Source organism: Fundulus heteroclitus, chromosome 1 (assembly GCF_011125445.2).
Source record: "Fundulus heteroclitus isolate FHET01 chromosome 1, MU-UCD_Fhet_4.1, whole genome shotgun sequence".
Classification (NCBI taxonomy): Eukaryota; Metazoa; Chordata; class Actinopteri; order Cyprinodontiformes; family Fundulidae; genus Fundulus; species Fundulus heteroclitus.
In genome coordinates, this window is record NC_046361.1 from 19893693 (window position 1) to 19918435 (window position 24743).

General features: G+C 39.1%; 1 protein-coding gene across 1 annotated transcript in view; it reads left to right on the forward strand.

The window, feature by feature from the left end:
• The first annotated feature begins 11250 nt into the window (after nucleotides 1-11250).
• The window catches only part of LOC118562634 (signal transducer and activator of transcription 5B-like), a 44637-nt gene continuing 31144 nt past the window's right edge, over nucleotides 11251-24743 (forward strand). Inside the window, exon 1 of the mRNA XM_036135310.1 lies at nucleotides 11251-11828. The gene's annotated coding sequence lies outside the window, so the exon portion shown is untranslated. The remainder of the gene's footprint in view (nucleotides 11829-24743) is intronic.

Below are 24743 nucleotides of genomic sequence, written 5' to 3' on the forward strand. Positions count from 1 at the left end.
GATGCTTCTTATACACCAACTCAGGAGGCCAGTAAACATGTAGAGTTGGTTTAACTCTACTGGGACTTTTAATTGGAGCTGTGTGCTTTGGTCAGATGAGACTAAGATTGTGCTCTTAAGGAATGAACTCTAGGTTGGTCAGATTTAAAACAAGATGAAGACACGTTTAAAGCAAGGTGTAGGATCAGTGATGCTGTGGGCCTCTTGTCAAGAGTGCATGGAATCGTGAACTATGTAAAGCACCAGGAGATTATGACTAATTATCCTGGGTCCTGTCTCAGAAAACTGAAAGTGGGTCATATTTAGATCTTTCAGGACGGAAGCGATCCAAAGCATTTTTGCCTGTTGTCAAAGGGAGGTTGCACAAAATACTGACAGCCGGGGTACCAACAATTGTGCCACCTATTGAGAACTGCTATTTGACATTTATTGCTAAATGAAAATGAAACAAAGAAAATCAACCCCAATGCACTCAGTCAACATATTGGCCCAAAACTTGATTCAATAGATTAAAAAAAAAACGTCAACCACAACTAGTAATTTAGACCAATGTGTTACATGTGGCTGTCAGTGCATCTCAAAGATTACATATTTACAACTACTGTGTGCATATGGTGGATTAAGCCAGCAGGTTGACAATCCAGCAATATAACTCCTGCAGCGATCCCTTTAGATGCTGGAAAAACCCAGAGAACGTTCTGCTTGCCCAGCGGCCGTATGTTTCAGGATGATGTAATATTTCCCAACCATTCTTCCCTCCCTCTGTCTCTCCACCCTCATCATTCTTTTTCTCTCCCCCCAAATGTAATCTCATTAGACTGGATTGCCCCTGGCCACAAGCCCCAGTGACCATGTGGTGTTGAATCTCTTCCCCAACCCCCCCTCCTTCACTACTTCTTCTCTTATTCTGATTTCTCGGGAGTGGAAGCGGACTGATTGATGCCCAGCAATCCTATACGGCAGAGCAGCCTTCCCTCGCCAGCTGGTGGATTCAGCCCTGAGTCACCCCCACTGTCTCAGAAATGAAAAGAAAAAACACTTTGCCACAAAAAGCTCTGCCTCAAGCAATGACGCTCTTGATAACCACAACGATTGCTCAGGTTAAATTTCAGAAATGAAATCACTTCTTCCTCTCTGCTGACAGTTTGTCCAACAAAACAAGCTTTTATTTTGTCCATTTCTATTCTGCCCACCGCAGTAACCTTGCTCTTGGTTATTGTACATTTTCTGTAACCATTTCTACCTCATTTTTGCAGCATATTGTACATGAAAGTATTTATTTCATGTCTTTTGATTTGATGTCTGTTTTAAAAATGATAATGATGTTCTTGAACTGTAATAGTCTACCTCAGAAAAGACTGTATTTTAAGAGAAGAGTATCACACAATATTAAACAGAATTTGTCAATATTGCAACGCGGCTTTTTATTCAGTCCACACTCTGATTTGCACAAATCAGGAAGGTCTCTGCTTTTTTTTAGTCTTATTTTAACTTAATATACATTCGTCATTGATTACTATTCTAATTTTATAGAGATTATCCAGGAATGATTTTTGCTGAAGACATACTCCCATACAGTACTGTGAAAAGTATTTGCCACTTACAGATTTGTTTTCTTTTTGCTTTTTTTGTCACATTTATAGGTTTTAAATCATCAAATTAATTTTAATCAAACCAAAATAAAGTTGTCAAATTGTCATTTAATTTATTAAGGAAGAAAGCCAATGAGACCAACCTGTTCCTATGTTTAAATTCACTGACACATAAGCCTTATAACTTATTTGTGCCGCCCCTTGGCACCAACCCCTGGCATCAAGTGCTTGCTGTGGCAGGTAATGAGTCTTTAATATTTCTGCAGAGAAACTTTGTCCCCTCTGCTTTACAGAATTGTTTCAATTCAGCTTCATTGGATGGTTTTGAACCATGAACAGCCTGTTAAAGGTCACAGAGCGACATATCTAACAGATTTGAATCCAGAGTTTGATGAGGGCACTCAACGTTTCATGTGCCATTTTAGTGGTAGATGTCCTGGGATTGGGATCATTGTCCTATTTTTAAAATGCTGTGCTAGTTTTGCATTGGATGTATTGCATCCCTTACAGAAAGTTCAACTTTAGCCTCATGAGACCCACAATTTTCTCTCCAAAGTCTTAGGGAGCATTAAGATGTTTTTTTGGGGGGAAATTTGAGAAAGACTTTTGTGTTGCACTGCTGTTGCTAAGCAGATGTTTTCTCCTTGCAACTCTCCCGTGGATGCCATTTCTGTCCAGGTCCGTTCCTGTTGTTAAACCATGAATATTGATCTTAAATGAGGCAAGCGGGGCCTGCAGTGCATTAGATGTTTGGAGTAATTTTAGTAGAGACTAAGCAGTGTTACCTGCTTTCTCCATTTGTAGATAATGGATATCACTGTTCGCAAGATTCCCAAAGCATTAAAAATGGCTTTAGAGTAGCCCTTTTCAGACTGACTGATATGAATAATTTTGTTTCTTGTCTTTTTTCTTATTTATTTGGGGCAGGATGTGTTTCTTCTTGGGATGTTTTCGCCTACTTCATGATGTCAAACAGGTTTTACCTAAAGAAAACAGTTTCTTGATTTTACAGGCCTGGCAATCGCCAGGCGTGAGTGTGGCTATTAAAACTAAACCAAAAAGGTGGTAGGGGGTGGGTCAGTTGTTATATTTTCCCTTAGACCCATATTGGATTGATTAGTTTTATATTTTCCATTAGGAAATGACATTGCCAACAGAAAACTGCTTTTGTATTTACTCAGAATGTCTTGGTGTGTCATAAAGTCCATACGTGGTGTAGTAGATCAAGTCTATGATTTTAATTTGGGGGACCCCAGGTTTTAATCCCCATCAGGAAGGGCAAAGGAAGTAAAAACTCTGGCAAGTCTGTGTGCAAGTTGTAATGAATTGCTGTGGTGACCCCTGAATAAGGGAGCAACCTAAAGGACTCTCATCTTCGTGTGACATAAAAAGATGTTTTGTGATTTAAAAAAGTTCAGAAAAGAAAATCTGTAAGTGGCAAAAAAAAAAAAAAGCCTCTACTTTAGGAAGTCAGGTGTGCTGCTGTGACAGTTATATTTTGTGGTTGCTGAGCTGGTACAAATCAGTTTTGGTTGAAGTTAATCCTTGAAAAATAAAAGTGCAGACACAAAACCGCCATGCTTGGTGCATCTGTGTGCAAATCATTTTGCCGGCCTGCATGGGCATGCAATTTCGTGTCTGTATCTGTGTGTGTAAATTGGTGAGTGAGTTTTGTGTGTGAGATAATGCTGTAGCTTCCAGAGCAGCCACAGAAGCAGCACTAGCTCACCCCTGAGGCTGTGGGGCCCGGCACCAGAACGCAGAGGTCCTTCATCCCTGTCACTGTCTGTAAACAACAGCTCGTCCCAGCGGCCTGGCCCTCTGCGCTATTTCTGCTCCTTCCTGACATCTTTCAAAGACTCAAAACTAACTGAGAGTTGTAAAATAAATCTAAGCAAAGAAGTAAAAGTTCAGCCGAACAACGACGCAGGATATATTGCTGCAGAGCTGTTGTGTGAAAACATCTGCTTCAGAGAAACCCGGTAGAGCAACGGTGCTGAGGGTGCTAATGACAAAAGTAATTAATTGTCTAATAATGATGCACGACTCTGGTATAAGCACAACCTTGTGCAGCCGTTGCCCTTCATCCTCTACTGAAGGATAATGGTGTTTGCAGCTGTTTCAGAATTAGTTCCCATCTTCTGCTGCAGCTACTGTATTTACACAATTGGTTGAACGGCACAGCCTCGTTTAGGCAGAAATGTGACGGACAATAATGAAAAATGTTACAAAATTACAGTTGCATGTATTAAATGTAGTTTAAAAACAGTGCCAATGAGACTTTTTTTATCCGTTCATCAGAGGCATGAGTATAATTAATTTTGGAACTAAAAGTAAATACAATTTTCTTGAAATGAGTGTATTTGCCCTTGATTTGAGCAGGTGAATAAGATTATCTGCTAATGGAATAAGATTTTTTTTATTATTTGAAATAGGAGCAACTCGTCTCCATCATCTTATTTCAAGTGCAGTATATCTAATCATCTTATTTTAAGGGTAAAAATACTAAGATCATCTTATTTTCCTGTTCAAATCAAGGGCATGAATACACTTTTTTCAAGAACTTTTTACTTACTTTTTGTTGCCTTTTTGCAGCGCAAAATTGAATTTATTTGGGATTTTTATTTATTCCACGCTGCATTGAGATGCTTAAAAACAGTCCAACCTAATGTTGCACATTAGGTTGGACTGTTTTAGTTATCAGGCACGTTTGTCTCACATTTTCAATCGTTGGTCCATCTGACCAGAAAATGTTTTTTTCAGAAGGCTTTTGGCATCTCCACAGCCGATTTCCTTTGCAGTCCAGACTGATGTTAAGGCTTCTCCACCATGGAAAGTGAAACCGGTGTTCCAGCACCTTCCCATTTATGACTGGTTACAGGCTTGTGGTTCCTTGGCTGTTCTTGAGAATCTTAATGCAATCACTCTGGTCTGAGGGTTAAAAATGTGGGCACAGTATGGTGTTTCAGCAGGACAATGATCACTAACACAATGAATGAAGCAGTAATACATTAAGCTTGTGGAATGACCTCAACGCGTTCAAAAGATTTGAGATTTGAGAAGCTGGATCTGTGTCAAGAAACCAGCAACTTTAAATGAACTCCACCAATTCCTCCAAGAATAACAGTCAAATAGCCAATCAGAATCACGCAAAAGTCATGCTCATTCTTAAATATTATGTTATCTTTGAGCCTGTGTATACAATTTTGTTTAGATTGGAAAAACCTCCCAAAAAAATCAGAAATATAGTCCAGATTGATTTTTTGACAAGAATCATTGAAGTTGTTTAAAAATGAATGATAGTGAAAATCAAATTGACATTCCTGCATATGATGAGTGAGCTTTTCATCTGCACTTTATAAACAAATTTAAGGATAAGGCAACAGCTGGAGTCCAACAATAGTTTATAAAATGTGATTGTCTTGTGATAATTGTGACAATGGCTGTAAAATATAAGACAGTGTAACCGAAGCACCTGCCCGTCTATTTTCAGATCTTTTTATGGATATCTTTCACTTTCAGGAAATGACAGAAAATCCTTTTTGTCCCTTTTTGTCCCAAAGTGAGTCCTGTCCTCCAGGAAGTCAATCATTTTCTTCTCCCTGCTGATTGGAGGTAATTAGGCGAGCAGGGTTTGTAATTGGATAATAAAAGATGCTAATGAGTTGCTGTCCTATTTACTCAGACTGTGGCTCTGAATAGCAAGACACGTCTCAGTCACACTGTTACCTTGGTGGATATTAAAGGGCATTTCCATATAATCCGACATTATTCACACAGATGGTCATTGGGTTTGTGAAGAAACTGGCATCATAGATGCTCCTAGTCCAATATATGATACTAGATTATGTCAAATCCTGTTCAGTTTAAACAGCTGTTTAACATGCACTCAGTCTAAATACCTGCTACTTACATTGAACACATGCAGGGAGTGCTTCTCCCAGGGAAAAAAAAAAACTTGAAAGTTATTTATGGCAACAACCTTCACAAAGGGGAAAAAAGTCACTGTCTGAATCTCATTTCGTAGCAACGCAGTCCTCCTCTCTACCTTTGGCCTTCCATTGTGCGGGCCTTGATGCTGACAAGGTTGACATCAGAGGAGAGCTCCGACACCGGGTGAGTTAGGACTGCCAGCTGTTAGCAATCAAATCTATTTTGAAGTCAGGGACACACAGACCCCCAGGGCCAAAGTAGCAACCAGGCCGGCCCCTCACCCTCCTCTAACTAAGCCTGCAACCTCCCAGCCCCTTGTCCTGCAGATAGCAGGCACATCTGTATTGGTTCCAGATGTAGGTAGCCTTGGGTGAGGGCTCTTTACCTTGGAGCACCCTGAAAATGGTGAGAGACCTGCACAAGTTTGCTTTAATGAGACAAGGACAATGCTGAAAACCCTCGGAAGAAATGATATTCTTCAGAGCAAGGCCAAAACCCTATTAAATAGACCTATTATTTTAGAAACAAATTGACACATACCCCAATAACTTTCCTTAGATTTTCTACAATTATAGTTCAGGATTGTTTAAAAATGACATCCTCCTCCTGTTTCAAAATCCATGCTACCAAACCTTTATGATCTGTATAAAATAAGAAACCTGGCAAACCAGATCCGAACTGTTTCAGAGCCAGCCATCTATCCCCTGCAGCTGCATTGTTTCTGGGCTGCTCCATCAAAACTGTCAGGAAATTAGATCTGACAGGTGGAATGTCCTTGCAGAAGGGCTCGGGCTGCCCCCGTCTCCCACATGACTAAAATGTGATCACAAAATAAATAAATAGTAAACAGATACATGGGAGAATAAACAGATAATGTCCAGCAGCAATTAAAACCGTGTCCTCAGGGGAGAGCTGCTGCAGAGACAGATGTTGACTGAGGCAGATCAAAGAACTGACAGCATCTTTTTTTTTTTTTACACGCTGTAACATCGGTGCTTTCTCAAAAACATGTAATAACTACATTTGTGTAAAAAGTATTTGTCCCCTTTAATTTTTTTTTTTTTTGTCTTTGCCTTTTGTGTCACAATGAAACGTTTCGGATCATCAAACATTTTTCAATATCAGACAATGGGATGGGGAACAAATTTTTCAAATGATGAAGCCATTTGTAAGGGAAAGAGAGCTCTAAACACACCTGGCCCGATGTGAAGAGGTAATCACTGATAGTCTTTTACATCGGTGTGGAGGACTTTTGGCCTTTTCATTTTTTCTGAATTATTTTTGAACTGTTGTAAAATAGGTTATATAAAAGTGACCTGTTGATTCTTATAGATGGATAGTAATCCTAATAAAATCGAATCCAGCTTTCTGAGAAATGAAGTTCAAGACATTTTATCATTTAAAAACCAGAATTTCTTTTGCAATAACACATGCCATTTTTTGTCTTATAGTACCATTTGTCTGTTGCTCTGAAAGATTTAGGGTTGGCAACAAAAAAAACAAAAACAAAAAAAAAAAAACAGAACAAACAAACAAACAAACAAAAACACTAAAAAAACTAAAAAAACCTGTAAAGGCCTGAATATCTTTTCACACCCCTCTATGTAACTAAATACCTTGTCCATACGCCATTGAAAGATTACTATTTAAAAAAAATAGTAAAGGGGAGAAAATCCTGTTTGAATGTACCATGTGTTTTTATAATGCATACAAAATGTGCCATTTTGGTATTATAAGTATATTAAAGCAAAAGCTTAATGTATTAATTATGATACAAAAATATGAGAAAAGGAAGAAATGCTTCAAATGTATTTCTAATGTTTTTTCAATTCAATTAACAATTTATTCTAAAAGAATCATACCTTTCTGTTGATCATTTTCTGCATCAAGCTTCGATGGGTTAATTCATCTATTGCATACCATATGTTTAAATGGATATCACACATATGGCGAGTACTCCTTTTGTTTTATCTAGTCATATAATTCAGTTTAGTCAAACTGCTGTTTGTTGAATGGCAATGTGATTTTTTTTTCAAAGTGCTCTGGGGCCTTAATGAAACATGATTTGATCTTTAAATGACAGATAACAGCAATAGTAGCAGGACTTTGTAGCTGGAAATATTTACAGTTTTATTAAATGAGGCACACAATTTGTGAACCTCAGCCAACACAGCAGCCCCAGCCATACATGGACAAAACGCAGACTGAGGGCCAGAGGTGGCCCCTGAGGAATCTTCATCTGGGCTTCAAAACAACTTCAAATATGTCAGTTAAAGCCCATGGAAAGCAGAAGAAAACAGCCAGAGTCTGTGCTGAACAACACGAGAAAAGCTTCAAAAATGGGGAAACGTGTCAACACTGTTTTGTCTTAAACCCATGGCAGGAAATGTGAACAGTTTGTTTATATGGAGTAAGCCAAGAAAGTCTGCATGTGTTTAACAGTCTAAACAAAACATGAAAACTAAGCTACAGACTTGTTTTTACTGGAAAAGTTAAAAATAGAAAGACAAAAAAAAAAGATCTTCCGGCACAGCTGGTTAAGTGGAAACTTTTCTGCCTCAGAGGTCGTAAAAAAACAGCGACCAGAGTAAATGTAATGCTGCTAGTTCCAGTTGAAGACCTGCGTTACCTGGGAAGTTTTAGCAAATAACATGACTTCACATAAGAGAGGCAGGAGATTCGCACCGCTGGGTTGAAGAGGGGCTGTGTTCAAATGCAGTCCGTTAGTGACCCCTGCTGGCTGTATTGGGAAAACACAGAAAATGGCATTTTTATACAACTCATGTTCAGGTGAGTAAGACCAGCAGTGTGGTGGGTCACCAACTGGACAATTTGGAGGCAGTGACAGAGAAGAGGATAAGGGACATTAAGTGCATCTTACAAAACCCCTCCCACCCCTCTATGAGGAGATGGCTCAGGCGCTCTTTTATTCCCACCGCCATCAGGCTGTTCAATAGGTCTTAGCACAGATGTTGCACTAATAACACAGGCTTTGTTTTTAGTTATTATTATTAGCTTTTATTGCACCGGAACAGCAATACTGTTACTTTTTTTATCTGTCTTGTTGTATCTGCTGCTGCTGTGACAATATGAATTTCCCCTTCGGGGGATCAATAAAGTTTGTATTCTATTCTATATTGAATAAATTAGACTATGGTTTCCAATCTATATAAAGTGTAATTGGGTTACTGAAACAAACCGAATTCATAATATTGATATTGAGAATATTCTAATTTACTGGATATGACTGTGTGTATATATATATATATATATATATATATATATATATATATATATATATATATATATATATATATATATATATATATATATGACCAAATTCTACCAGCATCTCACAGCAGGGTGTAAGATAGTAGCAGGAAGGAAGTACATGGCACGCCATGTATTTCACACACGTGTTGCTGTTGTGAACTTTTACGTACACAGGATAGGTATAGAATGTTTTATTTTGTTCCATTTCTGGTTTGCTTCTCTTACTGGCTTCCATGTTTGCAGGCGGTTGCTCTTTTGCCAAGGTAAAATACCAAATGCTGTGCTCTGTTTTGGAGAATCTCATGAGACTGGCTGAGGAACCAGGAAGTAAACACGGGCCACACTCTGAACCGAAGTAGAAAAACGGAATAAGACATTGTTGATGGAGAGGACCTAGGTGACAAATGAGAATGGATTAAGTTGATTTTGCTGTAAATATCTCACTTAACTATGTTATCTCTTTTAACTATGTTACACCATGGTCATACTGTCATGAACTGAACGGCTGGACCTAGAATTCGAACCAGACAAGCAGGAAAAATGTGTTAGAATGGTTTATTATACTTGTAGGCAGCAGGACAGAAACCGGAAACAAAGCTGGCAGGATGACTAGAGGGATAACCAAAGTCCCAAAACCAAAAACCAGTCCAGGGTCAAACCAGGCGATCAGAAGAGTGGGAATGTCCAAATCAGAATCTGGGAGTAGAATCAGAGCGTGAACACAGTCCGTAACCAAAAAGCAATCCGAATCGGACAAGGGCAAGGCAAGCTCAGGAAAACAGGCAATGGATCGGATCACGGGTAGGCAAACAGACAGAAAGAACGCTAGATAAAACTTACCAGTGGCTTGTAATGATCTGGCAGAGAACGGAGGAGTGAAGCAGGTACAAATAGAGCAGTGGACAGGTGAATCAGAGTGAAGATTAATTACAGGTGGCAGGTGACACTGATCAGAGGAAGGGTGGTGGCTAAGGATGGACCGAAGTGATTGGTTGGTGACTGATGGCTGAAATGTGAACAGATCTAATTAGTCTAATGACTGGTGACAGAGGTGAAGTGAGCTGACCGATGCTGACAGGTGAACAGATAAACTAAGAAGTGCCAAACAGAACCAAAACAAACCCCAAACAATGGCATAAACCAACCTAAGACGGAACCCGAAAAATAACCTAAACCAAGATAGAACTCAACTATGACACATAGAGGTCAAGTGTCAAGGGTTTTGAGTATCTTTAATTGTCTATTTATGATTAGGTAAGCCCCCCAAAACATATTTAGCCCAAATGTCCAGTTCCAGCACTGGAAATTCAAAACTGTAGCTAAAAGAGTTGCCACACAATAAATGCACTACATTTAAAATGTCTTCATTTACGAAGCAAGGTACCAGAGTCAGAAGAATTCAAGCAGCTTGAGGTCCAGAGGGAGGTTTCCAAAGAAAATGATTATTTAAGGTGCCATGCTCCTTGTGTTAAATAAATCTAACATCCATCAATTTTCTAACCCACTTAATCCCTCATGGGGTAGCAGGGGCTGCTGGTGCCTATCTCCAGCATTCACTGGGCGAGAGGCGGGGTACACCCTGAACAGGTCGCCAGTCTGTCGCAGGGCAACACAGACACATAAATCTAACATGTAAAGTTTAAATTTGTCAAAGGTGCATATCGTAAGTTCCACATTTTTTTCCAGACGTCTGCCCCCTCTGGCGAAAAGTTGAAATGACACTAGTGTGCTCATACATGGTGAGAAGAGGAAAAGGATCTGCGGCTGCAACTGCACACGTGTCTTTTGTTTAGAGGTGTAATGTCTTCTAAAGTAAAAAAAAAAAAACATAAAAAACAAACAAACTATAAACACTAAAGTTAAGCCCGTGTTATATCCCCAATGCATCGATTACGCCAGAGACTTGACAAAGTAGCCAGGTTAACGAGAGCGCGCAGCAAGTCACACCCACGCGCACGTCCAGCGGATTCAGCCTGAATCACTCTCATAAGCTGACAAATTCAACCCATAGAGCCAACTGCGGTAAATAGAGGATATCATTCCACACGTTGAGCACTTGTAAGGGAAAGAAGATAAATAACGTTTAACTTAAAAAAAAAATCGCCCTATCCACCTTAAAGTTGTCGAACATTTTCGGTGATATATGACACCCTAATTTCAGGATGAAGTAACTGCGTTTGTACCTTTTTGGCACTTAAGGAAGTACGAAGTTTAACACCACAGTACATGGCTGACAGAGAGATGCTGCAACCAGCAGTCTGCCCGCCAGACACGAGCCTCCTTCAGTGGTTACACTTTTGAAAAACATTCGACCCACCACGGTCTCTGTCTTTTGCAGATATGGTATCATGTCTCTTACTGGAAGTTACGGCGAGTGTGGCACAGTGACTCAACATTACTCCGCCTACGAGCAATTCTGTGGAAGTGAACCAACCAAGCCCTCTTTAGACTCCTTGTGTTTCAAAGGTGGCCCATATAAACGTTCCCCTGCGCTTGTCCTGTTCGCGTGTTTTTTTAAGGATACATTAAAGGGGGAGAGGGCAGATGTTTATTCTATAACGCGCAGACGGAAAAACAAAACAGCGTCTAAACCAAGCGGGCATTGCGCCGAGACGTCAGGTACGCTGTGAAACAGCTTCATCACGTTGCCTTAAGAGCGAACGGGATGTTTGCAAGACGCGACATTCTTGTGAGAACTTGCCTTGAACGTGAAGGCAGGAAATAACGCACGCAGCTCTGCTCAGTGGCACATTGTGCGCAACAGGGAAGTGAACCGTGGCTGCTTTCCAACGCTGCTAAAAGTTCTCCGCCCTGCGCCTGAAGTTGACTTTCTCTGCGTCCGAAATAAGGAAAGAAGAAAACCAAACAACTTCCACTTTTCCGGCTTTGCTGAGAGACGAGGCCAGTCCTGAAAGCGAGTTATTGATGTAGGAGTACGTCAGGAGGATAGTCTGTCGGAACTTATGAGTCGGGAGAGAAGGAAGAGGCGACGGCCACAACAACTGTTCTTGTTCTGAAGCTTTACAGAAGGTAAGCTCGAATATGAGAGCATGAACTGATCGTGGCTTTTGTGCGTTAAAAACGAGGGGCCGCCCAGCTGCGGAGACCTCTGTATACGGGTGATGAAGGATGCTTTCTGCTTTTATGCCAGGTTTTGGTTACGAAACACCTACTTGCAACAACTAAAAAAAAAAAAAAGAAAAAAAAAAGACAATAAGTATCTACCTAAATAAAATGTGTCTGTCTGAAACGGGTCTTTATATATTCTGGTTGGACCAACGTCCCTGCTTTTAAAGAGCCCCCTGTATTGCACTTTTTTTTTTTTTTTTTTACAAATAAGTTATTATGGCTGACACAAGTTACGCTTCGCCTCCATTCATGCCCTGCTCCCGTTGGCTTAATATTCCGCGACTCCCCGCGGTTAATGATGTTTGTGTAGCGCTAACCAGATTTACAGTTAATGCACTTCATATCCTGTCGTATAGTTACTGTAATACTGGCTTAAACATGGGTTCGCTCTGGGCGCTGCCGCGTAAACACGACCTGCCGTCAGCTTGTCTCTCGTGCTGGTCTGTCGGTGAAAAATGAAAGCTGGTGTTGAAATAATAAAAGCCTGCCAAGAGGCAGGCCTACACGTAAACCCCGAGACCGCGGAGGACGTTTCCTGGAACAGACGTGCGGACTTACTGAGCCACTAAAATGTCTCTCAGTCCTGGAAGGGTCCACTGGGCTCTCCTCACAGCTGTTCCTGTTCTGTATGGCAGGAAAGAGGAAGTCTCTGTTTCTCTTTCTAATCCGATTAAATCACCCCATTTGGAGTCATCTTCATGCGCATCGTTGTCCCTGTTGGTGTCTGAACCCAGAAAACACTTTCACGTTGTGGTTTTACAACAGAACAAAGCGTGTTGAAACCACCAGTGTTTGGTTTGCTGTTAGTCTAGTTTACCATTATTTTTGGAGTTGTCAAATCAAAGCATATTCTAGATTCTGGAAGTGTATTTGTGTTTATTTACTTATTTTTTCTATTTTTAGCTTTATACGCTCAGAAGAAGCCTCCTTCATATTGCGCAGTCCTGCGTCTGGCAGGATGCAATTCTCATGGGATGTGTAAAAGTGTCAGACTATTCACTCAAAACAAATCTAAAACAAAACTGTATGAAATGGATCTACTCACAAAAAGATACAAATTGTTTTCGTGTTTATTGTGAGGATTAATGCTATCTTGTTGTGCAGCTCTTAATAGAATAGGACAAGTCTAATCATCAGTAGTCATTAGCAAATTAATCAGTCAGGGGATCTGCCCTAGGCTGTTTAAAAGACATGCAGCTCATATTTCATCTATGTAGTTTTAAAACAGTGTTTCCTAAATAAAAATGAGAGGTACTGCTCCTTTAGTTTCCTTGACATGACTGTTTGCTTTTTACAGCTTGAAGTATTCCCAAACAGCTCATTTTCTCTCTTTTGTAAGCATGGTGTAGCATTGTGTATAGTAGCCTTCTTTCAGCCAGCTGACCAGCAGTGTGCAACAACAGATAGGAAAGAGACAGAACTGCTCTACTCTGTGCCTCGTAGAGCCAGTGGATGTTTATGACAAAGGCCATAAGGTGCACCACCCAGGGAGCCATGCTGTCAACAGCATCACATTTACTGCTGCTTATTTCCATGTTCAGTCAGTGGGAAGTGGTCACCCCCCCTTAGTGTAGGCACTGCAAAAAAAACTAAAGAAAAAACACAAAAACATGTCTGTACAACACTGAGGTTGGAATCAGATTCTTCGCCTTCTATCAATGCTAAAGTGCCATTTCACAGTTTTACGGGACCTGGATTGCATTTTATGATTTCTTATTCCTGAGCATTAGAACCTGAATTACTTATTCTGGTTAACCCAGAACTGGATTATATTCCACTGCTAATAGATTATTTTAAACAAAATTGTATCGTTTAAACTTCTGTTGTGTTTGTGAAATCACAAGGAGAGCTTTTCTTAGCATCAGGACAACCTCATATGCAGATACGCATATCCAGGAATTCAGTGAGCAGAAGGAGGGGATTGACCATTTTTTTTATTTTTTATTTTTATTTTTTTATGAAAGAGCTTCTATTGCACAAGCGTTCCATTTACTCCAGAATCTCTGGCATCTCTTTAAAAATACTTTAAATGATAGGAAGGATTTAAGGAAGAATTAAGCAGTGTACTAGTAATGAACCCAAACCTATGTGGATGCTGCACTCTTAACATGATCTCACCAACTCTTCAGCATCCAAAGGAGCTGTCAGTTTTTTTTTTAATTCATTAGATTTTTCTCCTTCCCGTTCTGCAGATCTATTTGATTTTGTTGTTTGCTTTTTGATTTTGACTCAGTTTCCATGATCACAAAGCTCTTTGTACAAGTCATCACACGTTTAGCACGCAGGAATGTAATTAAGTAATTGAGAATATCAGGACTTTTTGCTCAAAAGTCCTGATATTCTCAATTACTTAATTACATTCCTTGAGAAAAGTCCTGAAAATGAGAGGTAGGATCTTAACCAGTCAAGTGGAGTGTGGGGGATGCAGATGGAAAATAATCTATTGAGGAGGGTGGGGTGGCTAAAGGCATGCTCAGGTCAAGGAGGATGAGGATAGTGAGTAGACCAGAATCAGCTGCCACGAGGAGGTCATTGGTGATTTTTACGAGTGCAGTTTCTGTGCTGTGGAGTGGACGGAAATCAGACTGGAACTGTTCATACGGATTATTGAGTGATAAGTGGGAGTGTAGTTGAGTAGCAACTATCTTCTCAAAGATTTTGGAGATGAAGGGCAGATTAGAAATGGGACGTAAATTGTTGAAGTTGGTAGGATCAGCACCAGTTTTTTTTCCCCAGGATTGGGGTTATTCCAGAGGTTTTGATTGATGTAGGAACAGTGCCAGTGGTGAGAGAGGAGTGGATAATGGCAGAAAATAGGGGGGTCAGATAGAGGAGCCAGGATTTAACCAGAACTGTGGGAGGGGGTCCAGCTGACATGTGGTGGGCTTGGATTTGTGGATGAGGTCAGAGATCTCTGAAAGGGTGGGGAGCTCGAAGGAAGTAAATGGGTGAGTGAAGGTCAGAAATGACAATGGAGGAGTTTGAACCAAGACCCTGATGGATTGTCTGGATTTTGTTGTTGAAGAAAGATATGAGAGAATTACAAAAGGCAGTTGAATACAAATTGGGTGGTAGAAACTGGAGATGAGTGATATTGTTGAACAGTGAAAACAATGACTGAACGGTACCTAGAACAGATTATGTTCAGTCTAATATATTTCCAAGTGAAAAATACTTTATTTATCCCAAAGGAAAACTTGGGTGTAATGTTGTAAGTCATATCTTCCACGTTCTTGTGGATGGGGATGGCTGTGGGCAGGAAGAATTCACTGTAGTGGTCTGTCTTGAACTTATGATGTACTACACTGATGTATGACAGTTTGATGAAGAGGGTTCACAAGGTTGTCAGTAATGTTTATTTTATGAAGACTGCTTCTTTGCACAATCATCTCCAGAGGCTCCAAGGCAGTTCCCAGAGAACAGAGCCACACACCCTAAAAAGAGAACGTGGAAACAACTTAAATTAATTGCTTCATGTGGTAACAAGTAATTGAATTACGTTTATCAAACTTATTTAATTCAGTTTATTAGTTGTCAAGGTAAACCACTGTAAATAAATTAAGTTGGGTAAGCTTAATTCAATTACTTGTTACCAAGCAACACATTTAAATTGGAGCTGGAATATCTTTTTGGAGTGCAACCTTTTTAATCTTAATCTGAAGTGTACAAAACCCAATGTGGAACAATTCCTAAAACATAACAAGAAAGGAAAATGAATATAATTAGAGAAATTAAAAATTAATTCAAACTTGAGCAACTAAGTCTTATTTGTAAAAATAGTTAAAGTCTTATGTTGCGTAATAATTTTACCCTGTAAAAAGAATTGTTCACATAAACTATAAAGAGTCATAACCTAATGTGGCACTCATGCCCAACATGTTTATGTGCAAACATTTGAGCTAAAGTGTAATCCAGAAGGAAGGGGTAAAATCTATAGACGGCAAAGCGCTGTCTATAGCAGCTCTTGCTGCCGCTTACATTTCCCCAATTATAGCCTTTTCTGTATGGATCTGGCAATCTGATACCATCAACTTACTCTTAAAACGATCTTGTGATACGTTATCTAAAGAACAAAAATACGTCGAGAACTCATCTTTTTCTTTGTGTTTGTCCGCCATTGTGTTCGCCTTTTGCCTACCAGTCCGGCGCGCATGCGCGAAAAACCCGGATCAAAACATTGTTGGTGTTCTGATTGAAGTTAGTAAGTTGTCATATACCTAATCTGATCTGTTTTATATGGTGCCAGTAATTCAAATTCAACTAATTTTATGCAAATGGAGATTACCTTACCTTGTTAAAACATGATGATAACATCATGTGAAAAAATAATGTTTTAATAATAATAATAAATAAAAACAAAGGTTGTTTTTGAAGAATTGATCGTTCACTTCTTTTTTTTTTTGCCTTTTATTCAATTTAAAACATGCACTCTGACTCTATTCTTTAAATAATCACCTGTCTTGAAAGCTTCCAAAATACATCAGGGAGACTCTATTTTTCAAAATTCTCCCCTCCGGGGCTCAGGCATCGGCATAAGTGCACCCTCCTACCTGATAGTGTGTGGTCTGCTACTGTAAAACAGTTTGACTGCCCTGACATGGTGGGTTCTGTTGAACTGTAGGATGTTTCCTTTTAAAATCATATTATGTAAAGTAATTTCTCTTGCCAGAACTTTTCTGAGAAGTGGAAAAACCTGTTGGGACAGTTTCAAGAGCAAAGTTTTCATGATGCAGTTAAGTGTAGACAGTTCTTGTATTTAAAGCAGCGAATCTGCAGAGAGATAAAGACCATCATTATGCTTGTTCGACCTTTTTTCTCTCGGTTAAATTAATTCATGCAAAGTTCTGTTGGTATAAAACGTTTAACATCTATGTGGACGAAGGCATATGCCTCAGGTAATACATCCTGCTTTGGTTTGATTTCCCACTCAGTTTAATATGACTAGGAAAACAAGGACTGGTCACAAAATGTACACTTTAGTTTGTTTCACAGATTAAGTGGTTTTTGTTTTTGTTAAACTTCTTTTAACCATCAATCACCATGTTACATTAGTAATAGACAACATACCGATAATTTTAAAACGTCAGTGATGTTCAAACTGAGTGACGGAGGTAGCTTTTGCAGTGTGACGTAGGTGATGAGAGGTGTTTTTTGCTTAGCAAATGGCTTACCTGAAAATACTTTTGAATACTGAATGCAACTATTATGGGCTGTTTAGCTGTACACTTGAACCACTGGATATACCATGTGTACTGAGGAACTATTCCTGGTTGTTTATATAGCTGTTTGCCTGGTGTATATGAAAGCAGCCTGTGTATTTGTTCTTTGAGGCAACTGCTTTGAGCCAACTGAGACGTTCACAAAGACGACAATTGTTCCTAGGAAAAACTGAATCTTTATGTAATCATTTTCAGTTTCATCTGTCATCAAACTGAGTAAATCTGGATGCGGCCCTGCTTTTACTCTGCTTCCTGCACTGTTTTCAGTATAACCAGTATGCTTTCACAGCTTCCAAGCTTACCAGGAAATAGATGAGCAGTGTTGATCCAGAACCTAAACGGGTTATTTTCTTGACTATGTCTTTTATAATTGGAAATGTTTGAAACAAAATCTATATTTCTTGTTGCGGAAAGTGTTGAAGCTTTCTTTCAACCAGCTGACAGGCAGTACTTAGCAGCAGGTGGGGAAGGGGCCGTGCTGGGTTACGTTCTACTCTGTGCAGCTTGAGAAAATACAAACACTTCAGCTCTTTTGCTGACATCTCATTTTATGAATTTTAAATTGTAGGACCCACATTGAGAATATCATTGTGATTTTGTAACCATAACTGATTGAAAACCTTTAATCTGTAAAGCGGCTTGTGTGTCGTGAAAAAAACATCCCTTTAAAAGCAATGTCTAAATGTAGTTTGTAGTTTTTTACGACATTTAAAGCCAGGCGTGGTTGGTTTCTTGTTAAAACTACGTTTTGTCAAACCGTATGAGCTAGCAAACATATATTTCTTGACAGATTAGCAACAATGATTGCCCAAAATTTTAAATTGTCATAAAGACGATGTCTGTGGACATCCGTAGATATGTGGAGAGTTTTGAGGTTGAAGAAAACGTCACTGTCTTTAATATGTCACTGAAATGGAAGACGTGTTAAGATTACTTTATAAAATAATGCGTGAATTTTTATACATGGCTTGAAACCACACGGCATACATCTAATTTTACCAAAAAGATAGTAATTAGAGGCACATGCGTTGAATGAGGTGAATAAGTGATTGAAGCTGTCTATTAATCAGGTAATTAAGAAAGACTAGATTAAAAACTATATTTACATTATATTTATATCCCGCGTTGTAATCCAGGGTGGAATCATTGGAAGCTTTGCGCATAAATTCTGAATTTGCAATTCTAAAAAGGAGGAGGACTCTTCTCTTCTCTTTTTGCTCTGACTGTATGCGGGGCTTTCAGGATGAGGCAGCTCACTGTGCCTGTGAGACAGCACTGGGTGAATAGGGAGGCTCTCACAGCAGCTCTAGCAGCTGTCATGAAACAGTAATGGTAGAAACATTGCTGCTTCGTGTGAAGTCGCTAAATCGCATAAAACACAGAGAAAAGTCACTAGATTTGTTTCTGTTCAGTTTTAAAAAAAAAAAGTTGCTTGAGGGGTCTGAAAAGTCCTCCAATATAGCCAAAGAGTCGCTATGTTTGTAACACTGGACTGTTGTCTCTGGTTTTCCTTCACTACCGAGAGCAGCGCAGCGCTCTATACTGGCCACCAATAGCTTCATACACTAGCAGTTTTGCAGCAAGTCAGACAGGAGCCAGAGGTGTTGGTTTTCAAAATAAAGTAAATTTGAACATTTCATGATATTTAAATTTATTTTGAACTCTGTTTATGATAAGAATAAGTGTGCAAATATACAGTATGCTATATCATATGCTCTACATTATTTAACATATTTTTATAGAATTCTGAAGGCGTGGAGGCCTTTCTTTTGTGTGGCTGTGCGCCACGATCAATTACATGTAGCAGAAACCCTGTATCCTAATAATGTTGCTCAAGAAAAAGTAAAAAGCACAGTGCAGTAAAGCTACTCCTAAAAGTACATTTGGTTCAAAATGTTACTCAACTACATGTAACTGAGTAAATGTAACTAGTTACTACCTACGTCTGTCTTTTGTGAATGCTCAACTTAGTCTTCTTTAAGCTGCGTTCACAATTCCAGCTGTCAACTTGATCTAAAGATAGGCCTATTGTATTCCAAAACAATTATCAAACATTAAGGAGTGGGCTTCCTGTTACAAGGTTGCTCAGAAATGTCTGTTCAACAGTTCAAAATTACATTTGGCATTGCAAAGTGCTTACATAACCCTGTGTAAATTGTGCAATTAATGGCAGTCATCTTGTGGAATCTCGTGAGAATCCAGAAGGTGTCAATGTCAACATGTCATTAACTACTCAACAGGACAAGCTTTTTGTCTCCATAAACGTAGGGTTTGAATCATGCTATGACAGTTGTGTGTGTGGGGGAGTGGGACTTTAACTTTAAAATACAATACGTGAAACCAGACCTGTACAATACAGCTCATTAGGAGCACAATATTACAGGTTTCAATGATTTCCATGAAACCATTTCTGAAGGTTGGTGTTACTGTTTTAAAACTGAAATTTCTGGTAATTGTCTGTCATTTTCATAGCAATAACAACTTGGATATTTTGAAAGAGCACCAGCAGTTCCTACCAGGACAATTAGCCCAAGCATATTTCAATGTGCACCATAGCTTGGTTTCAGCAGATGGCTTGGAGGATACTGGAATGGGTATCATAGTCCCTCGACTTGAACTTCATCTCGGGTGGTATTTTATAAAAGGCATTTGCAGCAAGCAGAGCCATGAATATTAACAAATTGAAAGCCTTTGCCCATGAGGAGAAGGATTAAGATTATTTAGGAACATTGCCAATGGCTGGTGTCTGGCCATAAATAACATTTGCAACAGGTCACAACACCAAAACGACTTTCTATTCAGCGTTTCTACTGAGACGCTTGTCATGAAGGGGTTGAATAATCTTGAGACCGCGGGAGTCACTAAATGCGATATATTGTGTTTAAGGAGAAGCCACATTTCATGTCACTTTCTTTGATTTATTTAAATTGTTTTTTTTTTTGTTGCTTTTTTCATCAGAACAAGTTGCTTGTTTGCCTTTTGCCAATGCAGTAATCTTTGTTGGAGAATTGAATAATTTTTTGCTTTAACTGTATGCATTTATAAGTGTTTTCTTGGAGGGCAAATAAAAATTATGCAGATTTAAACATTAAAGTTTTTACCAAGGAGGAGTTTTGTTTGATTCTAAAGAGACACTTAGTGTCTGATCATTTGTTTGTGGTACAGGCTTTTCAACTCTCATTTGTCTACGTGATTATATAAGACAAAATCCTTGCCTAGAAGCTACATTGGCTCACACTAAACAAGTAACCCGAAGATCATCACGTTAACAAGCAGAGTAGACGGGGCATTTCAGGAAAGGGCACAATTAAAGTCTGCTTTGCTGATTATTGCATTTGGTTTGTTGCCATTGTGACTCTGAGATCAAAAGCAGTAGAAGTGTATTATCTGAAGGAAAAAACTGACTCAGTGCCTGATAGCTGATAGCTCTTAAATGTGTGCAGCAATGTTTTCCCAATAATGAAGGTTTAGTTTTTTTTTTATAGAAATATATCTCCAAACTGAATCAATACCTCTGTTAGAAGAATCTTTGCACGTTTAGTTATCTGGGCAAAACCAACTTGACTTACCTTTTTCACAGTGCGGTATCTCTCCGTCGTTAATTGCTTATTTGTGAAACTGATTTGCTGCCGTTTTTGGCGTGGCAGAACTTTTATCAGAGTTTGTTAAATCAATCAGTCAATGTAATGACTAAAAAATTCAAACAGACTAGGAGTATGGTCAAAAAAGTTCATTTGCAAAGAGTGACTAATAGGAAGGAGGAAATTGCTTGAGGCGGGTATTGGAACCAATGAAAACCGCAGCTGGTTTAAAGGGACAGTGTGTAATCAATGTGGCTTTTCTAAAAGCAAAAATCAAGTATTGCTTTCATGAATACATGTTCTGGCAAAGTCTAATAACAATCACATCAAAGCTTTCTCATTGAGTAGTTTATAAATACATAGGTGGCTGTGCACCCAATGAAAGACGCCATGTTGCGTCACCATTTCTTTTTACAAAAAGGGGACAAACTTGCTAGCCTTACGCGTTTACCTATCTGTCTACTATATGAAGACTTGCTGTCAGTGGAGAAGTAGAAAACCAGCAAAGATGACCGTAGATCATTCTACTTGCCATTTTCTGTTGAAATGCAGGACAATCTCTTTGCCCAGTGAGAGGGAACAAAGTAATCAAGAAAAGAAAGTCATAACCAGGAGAAAATGAGAGTCTAGATCAGTGTAGCTATTACCAGGTGGAGTGGACACAATTCACGAGGGAACGGGGCTTTAAAATGGATTTGGAGGTTTGAGTTTTTCTGCTGGACAGGTAAGTTAATTTAATATAACAGTGAAGATTATTTTGGCGTTATGTTAGAAACAGGGCAGTGTAGAGCAGCAACTACGCTGTCCGCCCGGCAGAGACGGCTAGTTTGTTTGTCAGCTATCACATGACGGGACACTTGAACTCACGCAGGATGTTAAAACTGTCACATTTGTGACACTCCGCAGCTTCCGTGCTGAGGCACCAGAGCACTTTCGTCGGTCGTTTGTGATTCATTCAGCGCTCCAGTAGATTTAAGTAAGTCGTATCCCCGGGGTTTTAAGGAGAGCAGAAATGGGTGTGTGGAATGAGCTTGACTGCAGTGGAGCAGCGAAGCTGATTATGACTAAAATGAGAAAGTGAAGCAGAATACAGATAACAGACAGATGGGAACCATGACAGTCTGGCCTGGGCTGCAACATTACATCATGTATAGTCGATGTATAACCTGACACTTCATATTGTTTTAAAGACCAATGAATAATCTGACTAGATATTAACAGCAAGACATTATTTGTTTGAATAACAACAGTATGCAGCATAACTGCTGTTGGGGCAACGTTTTGACATCAGGCCAAGGTATTGCGAAACACAAAAATGACGAAGCAACCAACACAGTGTGGCAACATTGATCATAGTTTAGTTGGCATGAAGCCTCTTAAGGCTGCTGTACTTTCTGTGTTTTGGACAAAATTACAACTACATCCCACATTTCCATCTTGTGCATATAAAGCAGCTCTAAAGCCCTCCTAGGTGGTCACTATGTCAAAAGTATGTAGATAGTGTTTTTATCGATCCTGATTATGTATTTTTTTTTAGCAATTTGATTGTAAGGACTGTTTGCCCCTGCACTGAATTATGTTTCAAAAACAAATGCAATCATCTTTTGTTGTGCAATTTGTGTGGTCCATTTACAATTTATAGCGCTGACTACATCTCAATTTATAATCACTCAAAGATATAGATATAGATTTTCAAATATTCATTGTGTCCATAAATGCTGTTTAAAAGCCTGAGTTTTGAGAGCTGTGTGTCATTATCCATCCAAGGTTGGAATTACCGTCTTTCATTGTATAGAGCATCCACAGATATTAAGGAGGGTTTATTGGTCCATTATGACTACCAATATTTAGATGTCTGTTTGCAGAGATAATGAAACCAATTAAGTAATTTGTGTGAGTTAAACTGGGTCACTGGTACAGTTAGTGGAAAAGATACTTTATGTTGAACCAAACTGGTTCTGTTGTTCGTGGAAAGTCAATCCATTTCTTAAATTGTTATTGTAGAAACAATCCAGCATTGGCTCATGCCCCAACCTAGTTAATCATTTCCACTGGAACTACAGTAGAGCATGGAAAACAAAGGCAGACGGCAACTGAATAGCTGATGAAGTTAAAGATTTGCACGAGTGTTTGAGCTAACCTGACATATACGTATGACCTTTGCACACCTTTCCCCCTTATATGTGAAAGCAATACTTGCAAATCCAAAGATATTCTGCAGCTCTGAAACAAGGCGATTGTTCAAAACAAAAGACAATGTTAATGGGGTAAGGGGAAATATAGTTGCCGCCCTTGTTCGTGTTAAGGAATGTTATTGGATTGACAGGATGACACTTCTTTGCTGAATCAGTAACCTTAACATCAGTAGTTCTGTGTTAAATTAGATAAGTAGAAAAATCTCTAATTTTTTGTGCTTGAACTTTCTAAGCTAGCTGTGAAAATGGTCAAAGTGTTATCACAATAAAGAAAGCAGTCAGTACCAATTTGTTAAGTACTCAGTATCGGTACTTAGGATCGATGAGTATCTTAACTAAAGTACTCGTACTTGTACTTGGTCTGAAAAAATATGGTATCGGGACACCCCTAAAAAAAATTGTGCTCAAATAAATGGACAAGGCACACCCCTAATGTGAAGTGAATTGAAATTTCACTGTTTTTCTAGTAGCAGTTTTGCTTTTCTCTATTTGCCCTATTTGTGCCGTTCGCATCACTCAAAACGTGTCCTTTACATCGCTGGCCCTTAATCCTCTCCTGGAAGCACCTTTACATGGTGACGATATGTAAATCACGCTCTCAAAACGTCACATTCGCGTTTGGTGTGAACACACCTTTAGACTTCCAAATTTCCAGGTGCTTAAAGATTTTCTTAGTTTTTCTATAACCTCAAACATATAAACAGGCAATTTGTGAGGGAGCAAATACTTTTTTACAGTTCAGTGGGAATAAGAAGGTAGTAGGAATTGAAAGATTTGTGTCTGATAATTAATAAACAATGATAGGGACTTTCCAAGGGGGTTTCCTACTGCTTTTAAGGAAAGGGTGGGAAACGGACGTGCTAAAATATGACTCCAACTAAAAACTAGGAGTCCTCTCTTTGTTTGAAGAACCCTTTTATTTTTACTGTTCACTGTATTTTTTTAAATAAAGCTTATAATATTTAGCTTTTAATAAGTTAGAGCAAGCCTGTGTGCCTATGATATTAACTCTAGGAGGTTTCCTCTTTCTATCATGTTGCAGCTCAGTTGGGATGACTTGTCCAATTGAAAACCTTCTACTATGCTTTCCTGATGAGCTCATTGGTTGTTTGTGCTGTATGTTTAGTCTTTGCAACAAAAACCACCAGTTGGTCTTACAAAGTACTTTCACTTCCCCAAAAAGTCACAAATCTACGCGCAGGTCTTTAAAACTGACAGCTGACTTACTGAGTTGTCGTCGTGTTGGCAACTTGAAATAAAGGAAGCAGTGATGCTGTTCCTTAAAGGCTGTAAATAGCAAGACTAACTATCGCTGGCGATGTGACTGGTTTGATGTGATTTTCCCACCAGCTGTCTTATTTCTTCGTCTCAAGAAACCAGAAGTTCATATCTCACTCTAACTACACATTTTCTCAGGTTAACCAGCTAATGACTATATTGCGAACATAAAAAAGGTCTGGTTTCCGGTATCAAGGTATACCACAGTTCCTAAAAGTTAGTCTTAAAGATAGTTTTGAATAGCTGTATGAAGAGTAATGTCACACAGCACTTCCCCTCCATAACCTGTTGCACAAGGCAGGTCAGCTTGCTTAAAGAACACGTTTCCGCTCTCATTGAAGAAAAAGAAATATTAAATATTTCTGTGTAGAAATATTTTTAAATATATCCAGTCTTTACTTGTAAATCTGCTAGAACTGAGGGCTGGCTATCAAAGCAGATAGCCTGACTAATTACAAGCAAATATCAAATTATTGTGCATGGCTACTGTGGTGGCAAAAACAAGTAATTAATAACCACAAATCAAGCAAGCAAGTATGTATG